A 14346-nucleotide genomic window follows, 5' to 3' on the forward strand; every position below is an offset into this window, starting at 1 on the left:
AATAAAAATAAAATGAATATTTGCTCTACAACAGCATTGAACACGTTCTTCAGGTTTTTATTAATTACCATATCTACATATATATAAATATATATATATATATATATATATATATATATATATATATATATATATATATATTCTTTACCTAGTTATATCTATATAAATATAAATATATGTGGGTGTGGGTGCATATATATTCATATAGATATTAGCTCTAGTAATATATAAACTGTTAAGCTTCAAATCAAAATTCATTGTGTAGCCTGGGTCCTCGGCGTTACCCGGGTGTTTGGGGGTGTATTGTGCTAAAAATGAAAGTAGTGGGCAGGCAGGCTCGAACCCGTAAGGGGAAAGAGGAAAAGTACGTGAAATAACGTGACGTCTTTGCTGTTGTCCCCATCGCCAAACCAAAAGTAACGTAGGTTAAAATAAAGGTTAGACAATCGAAAAGAGGCGATGACTTTTAAAAATATTGGAAGAAAAAAGGGACCCCTTCCTGTAGAAAAGTGTCCAGTTGAGGATGAAGAAATTAACGGTTTTCGGTAATTGTTCGATATTTTCCTCTGAAGGGTCGAGCTTCAAAATGATACCGATCTCATGAAAATCTGACGCATTTGTCCAAAGTTTTAGGCAGATATGCATACATACATACATTTAAACAGACAGGTGAGATTTATCTTAAAGATTTAAAGGAATTTAAATAATATAAATGCATATCTGTCAATATGTGTGAGTGCGTGCCTGTGTGTCTGTGTGCACGTTTATTCCTTATTGAATAGATATATACACTTTACCGTGCTTTTATATATTAAGAGGAACATTAGGAGTGATCATTGTGCTCTTTTCAGATCGCTTGCAAGAGGCGACCTTGCAACATCCGGTTCTTAAAGGTTGAACGCCTTTGTCATTATAGCCAGTATAATAGCCGCATATTGATTTCTCGCCGCTTGTATGAAACCCATTCGATAGATCGAACTTGAATTTCCTGCTCTTACCCTGTTATTGTACTTAATTCAATGGTGGTACGTTTTATTATTTTTAATAAAAAACAACGTTATCGGTGACGAATCCTACATCGGAAGAGAATATAATTTGAACCAAGAGATCACCTTTCGATCTTCATGATCGACCGATTCTATTATTTGTTTTGTTTTTATTTTATTTTTTTACTATTCATTCTTCTGCTATGGATAATATTCTGGAATCTGGCCAATGTAGCTGTTTTTTTCATTTTATAAGAGAAATAGTTTTGGAAAAGCCATGGTTAATTATAGAATATAAGTTTCCGTTGTATTTTCTAATGTCTTTAGAACATTATTGTTTTTTATTTAGACGGCACACCAGTCAATACATATGTTGCTTATAAAAATATTATTTACCGAAATGCAATGCCTCTCGTAAAGAAACCTACTGTTTTCATACAAATAGCTAAGCATTTGCACTTGAGGGTAATTCTTAGTGAGATTTTTAATTAGATGTTTCAATAATGTTATATAAAAAATTTAAAATAATGATTTCATCATACAGCGACATTAGATATATGCGTTCACAAAGACTTGCAAGGAAAATATCGTAGTTTGTAAGGAAACACCCAGCCAATAAAGTTATTTGCGAGAAATTACGTTTATAAATGTTTTTTTTTTTAATTTTCCATACTCAGAAACATGAAGTTTTTGCAAATTAGGGATGAATTATGACTTCTTCCCGTGCACCTAACATAGAAACATCCACAGGAAAAAAAAACTAGTAATATTGTGAGAAAAGAGTTAGAGGGAAAGGAATTGATTAGCCTCTATTTGATCGTGAAGTTATAAGAAGATGTTTGAACAAATCACATCAGAATAGAATTTGAAAGATAATTGGTAAAGATCTAGAAAAGTATTATATCATGAATCACTCATTGAGACACATTAAATACTAATCGATAGAAAATCTTTTCGTTTAAATTGTAAGCAAATTAGAATTATTGTATTTTTGTTAGTCAACAAGAAAATCATTAAGCCGGAACACGTTTAATTCTTTTTCAATTGAAATCGCCGCAAACGAGATATGAACCAACTATGTAGCTAAAAACCGATACTTCTTTAAAAAAAAAAACTATAAGTGTATGTGTTAGGTAGATATATTCTAACCTAGTGGTCAGATTAATTATGATAAAGAGAGAGAAGCTATTTTCGATGAATTTAAAATAACAAGCAACCCTTTTTGACTACATTAGGTTCTCAAGATCAGAAAGTTGTTGTTCATTGCTGGCAGTTTAAGTGTTGCCATACATTGTGCATAAATGTCTACGAATAATCTAAAATGTGATTTGGGAGATCATTAATGAAGATTAGGAAAGGAGTCGGGCTTAGGATGAAACGCCAAGATTATTATCGTAAGTTTCCAGTTTCTGCCCCCAACGACTACTCTTTTAAACCTATCAGAGAAAAAGGTTTTATTAATTAAGAGGGCATGTCCAGCTATTTCATTACTGCGATATTTTTAAGAAGACCGTTATCAAAAGCTTTTTATATGTCAAGATTTAATGACGAAACGAAGCTTCTATCGAGAGATTCACTAACCCTGTGTGATATAACAGTTTATACATCAGCTTGCAAAATGGAAACTCTATTGTCTATCACTGAGCAGATAATTATTACTGACGTGGTGGACTTAATCTCAAGTTCCAAGCAACTTATTCATGATGCACAAGAGACTGATTTGTCTGTACTGAGAGGAAGAGAAACGTCTCCAGTATTCTGGAATACAGGGTAGACTGGTTAAGTTTTCCACGGTTTTGGAAAGCATTTCTACTTAAGTCAACATTTAAACGGCTTTGTAAGTATGCGAGCTAGTTCCGGTTGAAGCTTTTTGAGCACTACGACTGGAATGCTGTCTGGGCCAGTTGTTTTTTGCTTAACGCACATAAAAATATGATTCATCGACAATCTCCATAAGTTTCCCGTACTATAAAGAACGAATACCTTGTAAGAGGCTTTGTTCTTTGACATTTTTAAGGGAAAGTTATCCCATGTCTTCCCATCATTTTGCAAATTAGAAGACACATTTAATATAAATATAATAAGTTGTTGAACATTATTGTAAAAGGTTGGTTGGAAAGAGTAACTGGAAGATCTAACTTCTTGCTGCACCTCAGCAAAAAATACAAACTTGTTTTTCTGGGAACTTTCATGACTTCAGCAGTATGATTATCCACTAACCTCGCTTAATTACAATCATATGGAATATGTTGTGAGAGGCGTATTTAGAAAATACATTAAACATAAGATTGTCTTTCAGATTAAAGTCGCTTTCTTAATATGCATGTTTCACAAGCTAACAGCTAACAGAGGTTGTTTGCCCAGCAACTGAGAAAGCTAACATGCTTGCCCGTTAGTTTGCCTCAAACTCCATCTTGGACTCAGCTTTTTAACTCCTTGATTTTCCTCTGCAGACAGAAATCACGCTAGATGATCTGGAGACCACGCCTTCCTTTATAAAAACCTAGACACCTCAAAAGCATGTGGACCTGAACCCATCCAGGTTTTGTTATTAAAAAATGCTCTGCTAAGGTCGCTCCTGTTCTACTTAACCTCATTAACAAATGCTTTAACGACTTTTTCTTTCCTGGTTGCTGAAAAACTGCTTCTGTAGTACCAGTTTACAACATTCTGGCGAAAGAACTGACCCATTAAATTATCGCCCAATTAGCTTCCTCCATCTTTTCGCCAAAATATTTGCGTCCTTAATTAATCAAGCTCTAGTCCAACACCTTACAGTTGCTAAACTTCTGTTAGACAACCAATATGGATTTAGGTAAGCCCGTTCTACTGTAGATATTTTAACTGTAATATCAGAACGTTTATACCAAGTACTGGATAAGGCACAGGAGAGGAGGACAGAAGTCCTTGATATATCTAATGTTTGTGACAGGGCATGGCACGATAGTCTTCTGATGAAAATAAAATCCTATGTTATTACTGGAATAATTCATAGCATAATTAGATGCTTCTTAAATGAGAGAAGAACCCAGGTTATCCTCGATGGGCGTACGTCCTAAAAATTTGATATAAATACGGGTGTGCCTAAGGGATCGATTTTTGGACTTTTAGTATTTATGATATTCATAAATGACTTACCTGATAAAATTGTCTCTGTGATGGGTATATTTGCCGACGACACCATGCTTTATAGCAGGCACGTGGGGAAAACAAATGAGAACATATCTAAGGTAATGGCTGAAACCCTAGAAGAAGACCTCCAGTCTGTAATGGAATGGGTCAAAAATTGATGTTAACGTTCAACGCTGCCAAGACAAAGCTCGTTTCTTTGAATAATTTCATGAAACTTTATCAACCACGATAACTACGGCAATAGATTCTTTACCTGAGAGCATTTCGTTCAAGCGCCTTGGCTTAACATTCACAGCAAACATGAGTTGGAATAGATACATCGAGATTATTGCTAAGGCTGCTGCAAAGAAAGAGCGCTCTCTCTATCGTGCTTGAAAGTTACTTATGCCTAAAAGTATTTTGTACCTCTACAAAGCCACCATTCGCCCATGTATGGAGTACTGCTGTCACATTTGGGCTGATGCATCTGCTACTAGTCTCTCACTCCTGGACAGTGTCCAAAAGAGAGTCACCAACCTAATAGGTCCTGAACTATCATCTAAATTTCAGCCCCTATCCCACCGACGAAATGTTGCATCCCCCCGCCTGTTTTAAAATTATTTTAATGGTGGATGCTCTGACGAACTACAAGCCCTTGTACCTCCTCGACGAAAATACCCACGACAAACCCGACAAGCAGCGAAGTCCCACCCCTATACAGTTGAGATCCCTAGATTTCAGAAAACCTTTTACTCTAATAGCTTCTTCCAAATTGGAATTCTTTTCCGTTTTCCTGCTTCCCGAAATGTACTGGCGTGCAGAAGTTTAAGTGTAATGTGAACAGACATCTTGCTGCTAATCTCCCTACATAGTACCCTTGTAGCTTAGGTACCTGATAGTAGCCCCCTACATCAAAGTGGCAACGTGCCTTGTTTGGGGTGAAAAAGTAATTTAAAAAAAACGATGCAGTGTAAACACTGGTGTGAATCTTCGATTGGACTTTCTTTTGCAAAAGAATGTTCTACCACAACTATAAGCCAAGATATGATATCTGATATTCATTTTTAATAACAAATTTGGCTCGAATCAATGTATATAACTAATATCACAATAAGATGCGTACAATTTCAGAAAAATATCCTTGGCGGTGATCTGTGCACACAGGGTGCGCTTGTTTGCATATAAGAGTGGTGCGTTTAAGCATTGCTCGTTAAGATAAATGGTTTGATAAAATATTTATGACCCGGCAAAATTAAATGGAGAGTTATATGATTTATCCTGCTTTATAATTTCAGGGTCGAACTCACAAGGGTCCCATAATATATGTCATTTGATCAAATGCATTCAATAATCAATAGAGTGAATACTTCCAGTAATTCATCCGATAAAAGTTTCATTCGCCAACTGAATGTGCAATCCAAGAACTCCACACACTAAAGCAAGGTATTTGCATGTTTCCTTCTATATACGTTAATGATCTTGTAAATTACTTCAATGCCTCTGTTACCATTTCTTAAACATAAGCAAACATTATATTACCCATCAATCAAAATGATAAAGATGGGTTTCATATTTTATATATAATTGTGTCAAGTTACACATGAATGGAAAATAAACTACCGATATTAGATTTAGTTCAAGATAGGGCCGAGCTTCTGAAACTAGAGGGAGGAGGGTAAGAAAGAGAAGGTAATGTTTAAAACGAAATTAAATTATGAAACCCTTTCTTTACAAACAAACCTCCCGTCCAGTACTCACTTCATGGATAGGTTTGTCATACCACGTAACTCCAAGGAGAGCGGAAACCAGGAGCTATAATAGACGGACTTGGCGAATGATCACAGCTTATTAAAAGCAGGTGTGTATTGCTATGGATTTGTGGTACAGTGAGGACGCTGCCTTTTCAGGGAGCTGGGGGGGCTCTGAAAATTAACCTTTTGCCAGACATATCACCAGTATCTGGAAGTACGATAGTCACAAGCCTTGATTCAAATAGTGGTTGATCATTTATCTTAGTTCTGAGTGGACCGATTTATTTTATGGTCCTCTAAACGCATAGTGTTAATCGAATAAGAACAATCATCGTTGTATGGTGTCTTTACTTATATCAAACGTTCTCAATGAATGCTTACAAATCACGACGGTTCAGCACATGATCTGATTGGAGTGTAAGTTAATCTCGGGTAGAGGGACGAACTCCAGGGTCAGCTCGGTATCTTATTCCTCAGTACTGAGCTATATTTGTTCTTTTTTCAGACCTTGAGGAAGGGATAGTTTAATGGCTTCATGGCTAAAAAACGATTGTTGACGACGAATAACGTGACCGAACGGTCTAAAACGTCTTAAAGGGAGAGATTGTCGTAGAGGACAGCAAAGACGAAGGTGATATTTCTTGGCAGTGAACACGGATGATGCGACAAAAATAGTAGTGGTCAAATACCTCAAGATTGATAAAGGAGACACAGTAAAAAACATGGAAAAATAGGTTTTTGCAAAAAAAAAATGTTATTTTCTTGTGTTTGCATTAATATATTCGCATTTATAGTTATTTAAATAAATTTATTGTAAATTAAAATTACAAAAACCAATAGTATATGTGCAATTGTTATATTTCGGACAAATGCTTACAGAAGGGCATACTGGTGATCCTTATTAAATCCATAACTTGGTATACATTGATTATGCACCTGATATCGTTCAAAGTGTATAATATATTCATTTATTTTCTGGGCGAAAACTAAGTTGATCAAATAAGCATGCGTAAGTAATTGTTAAACATTTGCCAGGAAACGAGCAGCAGTTTTATATTCCCTTTCAGCTTTAATTTGTGCATAATGCTCGCCAATGCTACTTGATCTGATTTGCTGAAAAGACGGATTTCTGGTTGGAAATTATGAGCCAGTATTGGCTAACAAAGAAAATGATATATTAGTCAAATGTAATACGTAGCAAAAGATGCATAACGGGATGAAAAGTGGCTTTTTAACTTCGGAATCGATTTCATGTCGTTAATAAATTACATAGAACGTACATAGATTTGTAAGTACAAGATATGTACATTTCAAAGCAGTTGAGTAAAAATATTGAGCTTTATTGAAAGGCATGCGCGCCGTTATTTATTTGTCTACGTTATCTACGCTGTAATTATATATATATATATATATATATATATATATATATAAGTAAATTTTTGGTACAACAGAATGGAAGGATAAATTTTAGAGGAAACATCATTTAATCTAAATACCAAAAAACAAGAAATGGGCAGATGAAAATAAAATTTTTTTCCTTAAGGCCTTATCGTCTGACCCTCTAAGAGGAGACGTTAGAATGATAGATTAAAAACTAAGAAAAACGAATGAGGGAAGTGGGGAATTTTGGTTGCAGTTGGAAGAACAGTGAGAGAAAAAAAAAAAAAAAAAAAAAAAAAAATTAAAATTCTCACTGTTCAGGTGGTTTTAAATCAATGAATATCTCCAACTGATGTCTAAGAATCTTTTGTCTACACAGGCTAGGTCGAGAGTTGTTAATAACTAACGCCTCAATGATATTGAGGTGATAGTTCGACCTAGCACTGTATAAAACAGAAAACCACCCATCGGAATATTGATCGGCACACCTATTTATACTCAACAAGTGATCGCCAATGGCAGACTCATGAGCCTGGGAGTGCCCGGATGCTCTCAAAACCTGGTGTAGTCGAATATCCCGAGGGATATGTTGGGATATTCTCATTTCATATCTTTGGGACGTTTTGCCAACGTAGTCAGCTCCACACTGACAGACGAATTTATAAACAACAGAGTTCTTTTGAATGGTTGGCAAAACATCTTTACGAAAAGAAGAGAAAAAGGTTCGAATGATCAATATGAAAATAAATTTGAGATTTATTTTTCAATATTTTAATACATATGTATATATATATATATATATATTTATATATATATATATATAAGTATGTATATATATAAGTATGTATATATATAAGTATGTATATATATAAGTATGTATATATATATATATATATATGTATATATATATATATATATATATACCTTTCAATGGGCGAATTCACCCTTTTTCGGGGTTAACTAGCACCATGTATATTTTAGTGTATGTATATATGTGTTGGGGTGGAGAGGGCTTCCATAAGCCGTGATGAAGGCAACCTTTCTAGGGAGAAGTAAATCTCTGATTAAGAAAAACATAAAGCGAGCGACCAGTACCCGCATTAAGCTGGTCTGCAGTTTAATTTGTTGATGACTATTTTGCTCTTGTTTGTGGCTGGATCTCAACATTTTGAACCGGGGGAGTAATTTAGCTGTCGTACAAAGTTGAGACTCGGTAACATCATTTTTGTATAGATACTTCCTCAAGCATGTAGGCTCATGGACTTTACGTGTCCGAGGGAGTGGCACTCGATTAGACAGATGTTGCAATCATGTGTATATATATATATATATATATATATATATATATATATATATATATATATATATATATATATATATATATATAAAAGCCACCTTCGTCCGGCCAATCACTGAATGTTTGCGTGTTTGTCTCTTTTTTTTTTTTTCATTTTTCTTAAACTTTTTCTTCTAGGGGATGGGACATCCAACCAGATGTCTGACATTTACCCCTATTTTAGTGAGTCCAACCAAGAGATCTTTTCAGGATTCTAGCCGTCCCTTTCAGTGCAATCGTTTGTATTTCACTTGCACTTGTTTCTGTATACCTTTTTTGTGCTATATCAAGTAATGGCACTGTTCGAAAACGAATTTGATGCCATCATATATATATATATATATATATATATATATATATATATGAGCAAAGTTGCTCGATATTGAAGGTAAGGTTATCAATAATGCTCCTCACCTTGAGTTGAGCATATTAAGAAGTGATACACGAATTACCATTAGCATATAAGCGACGCTCTTTGTGTAAACAAATCGACCGGAGGTATTTCGGTCGATGTCAAAACATCGTTCCAGTCACTATTAGTTCGGCAGCCGCCAATAGACCACTGGCTGGAGCCTTGACTGTCGTACAGACGGTCGGGTTTCAATCCTGGCTTGAGGTAGTTACCTGTCTAGTCGCACTGAAGAGCTCCAAAACAGCATTGTATGTTGATGACTGTATATATATATATATATATATATATATATATATATATATATAGTAATTTATAAAATATATATATGGCAATTAAGCTACACTGAATATTCTGCGTTTCATCCAACTATAGGATTCGTCAGGCTTGTGCGCGAATTCTGTCGTTGCTTCTTGTTTTTATATATGTTGAGGATTTCTAGTCGGCCAATCAGCTTTCTAGTATCCACCCCGCCCCTTCCTACCAGCCAATGGGCATGCCTTTTATCAAACAAAGGATCTGTTTTAGAACTAGGTTAGTGGTTTTAGGTAGTCGTTCTCCTTTTTTTTTTGTACATATAAATATACCTATGTGCACAAACAATGCACATACATATACATATATACACCTATATATATATATACATATATATACATATACGTATGTGATCGTTTATGTATATTCATGTTTATTTAATTTATTTATTTGTTTTTTTTTGTTTTTTTTCCTATGGTTATTGTTAGTTTTAAAGCTATTTTGTATCGCTATCCTAGAATAAGTTTTATTTTGTGAACACAGTTGTTTGCTGTTTCCCGCCAACAGTTTAATAGATTTTGAGGTTCTTTAAAGTACAGGATAGAAAATTTTTCATGGAGGCATAATTTACATGGGTCGTCTAAATGTCTGCATGTGGTAGCTTGTCTCATTATTTTCCATTCGACTACCGGCGAATGTCCGCTTTCTTTGAGTTCCCAGTATTTATTCGCTAGTGTTGTTTTTATACGATGTTTTATTTTTGAATATGCTTTTGTGGTCATAGTATCGGGTTTTGAAATCTAAGGAAGTCATGCCTATGTAATATTTCTTGTTATTCGGGTTTTCTTTCGCAAATATAGTTGCTTGATAAACTACGTATTTTGTTAGACATTTATTTTGGACTTGGCAAAGTGTGCGGTGTCTACAATTGCATTTATCTTGTTCGTTATTAGTATTTTTATTTATGATATGGTTGTTCTTGTCCGGGGTTGGTTTGTTATTATTATTATTATTATTATTATTATTATTATTATTATTATTATTATTATTATTTCTGCTAGTGTTGGTTTTATTTCTGTCATGGTGTCTACTTTTTTTTATTGTGTATTGTATTGTTGTTTACATTGTTTTCATTTAGTATTTTGTTATTATGTGCCTTAATTATCATCTCTAAATTTTTGCAACAACTGTTAGATAACTTCAAGGTATTTTTATTGAAGATTTTGTGTAAGGGGTTGGTTGCGGGAAAGTGTTTTTCAATAAGTCTAGAAATTTCTTGCCAAGTTTTGTTTTTAACATTTGATTGTATGGGGCCGTATACCAAATTATAGTTCTTTTTCTTCTGTTTTTAATTTTATTATAGTTGTTGGTGTTTTGTTGCTTATATTTGATATCGATATTTTTGTATCCACTATTTTTTAGGGCTGTTTCGTAAATATTGGATGACCTGTTAAATGCATTTTCGTCGCTTGAGTTATTACTGAGTCTACTTACCATCGAGTTAGGAATATGTTTTATAATTGATGGTGGGTGGTTGGACTTAGGGTTTACGTAAATTGGAGTAGCGTTATCTTTTAAGTATGGTTCATATGTGTTTTTATCTAAGTTTAACGTGACGTCCAGGAAGTTTGTTATTTTTATGTTAGCTGATATGTCCGCTTTTAGGCCTAATTTTTTCATTTCTTTGTGTATGATTTTCTTAAAGTTTTCTCCCTTGACTTTGTTGGATTTTTTTATTATAGCAAGTCCGTCATCTCTATATAGGCACATAATAACAAAATACTAAATGAAAACAATGTAAACAACAATAAAATAAACAATAAAAAAGAAGACACCATGACAGAAATAAAACCAACACTAGCAGAAATAATAATAATAATAATAATAATAATAATAATAATAATAATAATAATAATAATAACAAACCAACCCCGGACAAGAACAACCATACCATAAATAAAAATACTAATAACGAACAAGATAAATGCAATTGTAGACACCACACACTTCGCCCAGTCCAAAATAAATGTCTAACAAAAAGCGTAGTTTATCAAGCAACAATATTTGATAAAGAAAACCGGAATAACAAGAAATATTACATAGGCATGACTTCCTTAGATTTCAAAACCCGATACCATGACCACAAAAGCACATTCAAAAATAAAAAAAACACCGTATAAAAACAACACTAACGAATAAATACTGGGAACTCAAAGAAAGCGGACATTCGCCGGTAGTCGAATGGAAAATAATGAGACAAGCTACCACATGCAGACATTTAGACGACCCATGTAAATTATGCCTCCATGAAAAATTTTCTATCCCGTACTTTAAAGAACCTCAAAACCTATTAAACCGTAGGCGGGAAATAGCAAACAACTGTGTTCACAAAATAAAACTTACTCTAGGATAGCGATACAAAATAGCTTTAAAACTAACAATAACAATAGGAAAAAAAACAAATAAATAAATTAAATAAACATGAATATACATAAACGATCACATACGTATATGTATATATATGTATATATATATATATATATATATATATATATATATAGGTGTATATATGTATATGTATGTGCATTGTTTGTGCACATAGGTATATTTATATGTATTAAAAAAAAAGGAGAACGACTACCTAAAACCACTAACCTAGTTCTAAAACAGATCCTTTGTTTGATAAAATGCATGCCCATTGGCTGGTAGGAAGGGGCGGGGTGGATACTAGAAAGCTGATTGGCCGACTAGAAATCCTCAACATATATAAAAACAAGAAGCAACGACAGAATTCGCGCATAAGCCTGACGAATCCTATAGTTTGATGAAACGCAGAATATTCAGTGTAGCTTAATCGCCATATATATTTTATAAATTACTAACTAGCTCTACCTACGTATTGAGCACTTTTGAAGTAAATACTTAAAGTTTAAGCATAAATCTATACTTTCGTATATTAAATTTATGCGAATAAATGAAGTAGTTATATATATATATATGTGCGTGTGTGTGTGTATGTATATATACGTGTGTGTGCTCATATAAATTTGTTTTGTGTGTATAAATATTCATAATAAAATTCTTCTTTCTATATATTAAAAAGCGACTTTGTTATATATGGTTCGTGAAATAGCATTGTTATGCAAAAGACCTAGTTCACGTGCATACTTTTTTAAAAGTTAATATCAATTAATTCCCTGTTCGCTATTTTTTCGGTTTTCATTAGTTAACTATAACGCGTAATTATATTCATGCAGATATTCAACATAATTTAAATATTATTGGCGTAAAAAGGTTATAGTAAACACAAACCTATTTCTATGTATATTTACGTATGCGTATATATATTTGTTATAAAAAATGCATGCTCAAGTTTACTGTCAGTTTTTTTTTTTATTATTCTACTAACGTTGATAATATAGAGGGTAATCAGCCAAATGCGAAACTTTACATGTGGGTTTCAGCCATAGAAAGTCGATGCAAGTGTGAAATAAAAAAAAAATGGAATTTGCCAGGTGAAGTTCGAATGACGGCATTACGAATATACATGCGTAACGTAGTAGCTTTGTGTTCTTGTTTAAATTTTTTGCCTTGAGGCAAACGTGTCTTTATAGGAATGACATTAAAGTCAAGCGAAAACAGTAAATCATAAGCTACATGTTTTGAGTTCTAATCTCGGTCGCACGGGTCATTTTTTATTGGGTCCAATCGGATGTAATGATAAAGACGAAATCTGCAGTAATCAAAATAAAATATTTAAGCGTATTTTACGATTTGGCAATGTCGTGCACTCTGCTAATATATATATATATATATATATATATATATATATATATGTATATATATATATATATATATATATATATATATATATGTATGGGGGTATAAAGATAGATAAAGAAAGATAAAGAAAGAGAGAGAGATAAAGTGATCAGAATTTATTAAAAAAAAATTACGAAAATTTAAGATGATCTCAATTTACATACTATATTTTTTTTTAAAAGAAAAACTATTCCCTTTTACAATTTTACATTCGATGCCAGGAGGTTGATAGAATTCAAACTCATTAATTAGATGATTTTAATCGCCTTGATTAATACAAATGTAAAACTAACGGAACAAGTTTACTTTCTCTAGATCTTCATGCGAATTAAACATTATAATTTGTTTATGCTTAGGGTATCTGATCGAGTCTGTTTTTCTATGATTAAACACAGACTCACACATACACGTTCTACTTATATATATATATATATATATATATATATATATATATATATATATATATATATATATATATATGTATGTATATATAGGATGGAATACCGCTGCCATATCTGGGCAGGAGTTGCTAAAAACAGCCTATCCTGCCTTGACAGAGTAAAAATAGACTTCGTGGATTAGTGGGGGATGCCCCTTTCTCTACCCTGCAACCTCTTTCCCATAGAAGAGACGTTGCGAGCCTATCTTTCTTTTGTCGTTAATTCTATGGAAGGTGCTCGTCTGAGCTCCAATCTCTAGTCCCCCTTCTCAAATCTTTCACGAAAAACACCCGTCTAGCTGAAACCACTGTCAAAAATGTTTCCTACTCTTTATCTGTGCCTAACTCAAAACGTAGATTCCATGAACAAGGCTTCTTTCTTAGAACTGCACGCCTGTGGAACGTCTGCTTGCTTCCCACCAGAACGTCTGTGGAACACGCCTGTGTTCCGTCTGCTTGCTTCCCCCATGAATACAACCTGGATGTCTTCAAGTCCAACGTAAACAAATTCCTGATGAACCGCCCCCTTCAGTAGACATTTTTATTAACCCCCCCACACTAACGTACTGTACATGCAATAACTGAGTGGCTTCCGTGCCTTGATAAGTTGTGATTACCTTGTAAAACTATTTATATATATATATATATATATATATATATATATATATATATATATATATATATATATATATAAGCAAAACCTCTGGCCTTTATGTTAGAGAGAATAAAAATTGCTGGTATTGTTTTAAATGATGTCAATTAACAGCAAGGGGAAATCATTATGTATCATTTGTTATATTTCCCTCCCTTTGGGAAATAAGGTACAAGTATAAACATCTCCAGTATCAAATAATTCT

Source organism: Euprymna scolopes, chromosome 11 (assembly GCF_053919585.1).
Source record: "Euprymna scolopes isolate OS-2025 chromosome 11, ASM5391958v1, whole genome shotgun sequence".
Classification (NCBI taxonomy): domain Eukaryota; kingdom Metazoa; phylum Mollusca; class Cephalopoda; order Sepiida; family Sepiolidae; genus Euprymna; species Euprymna scolopes.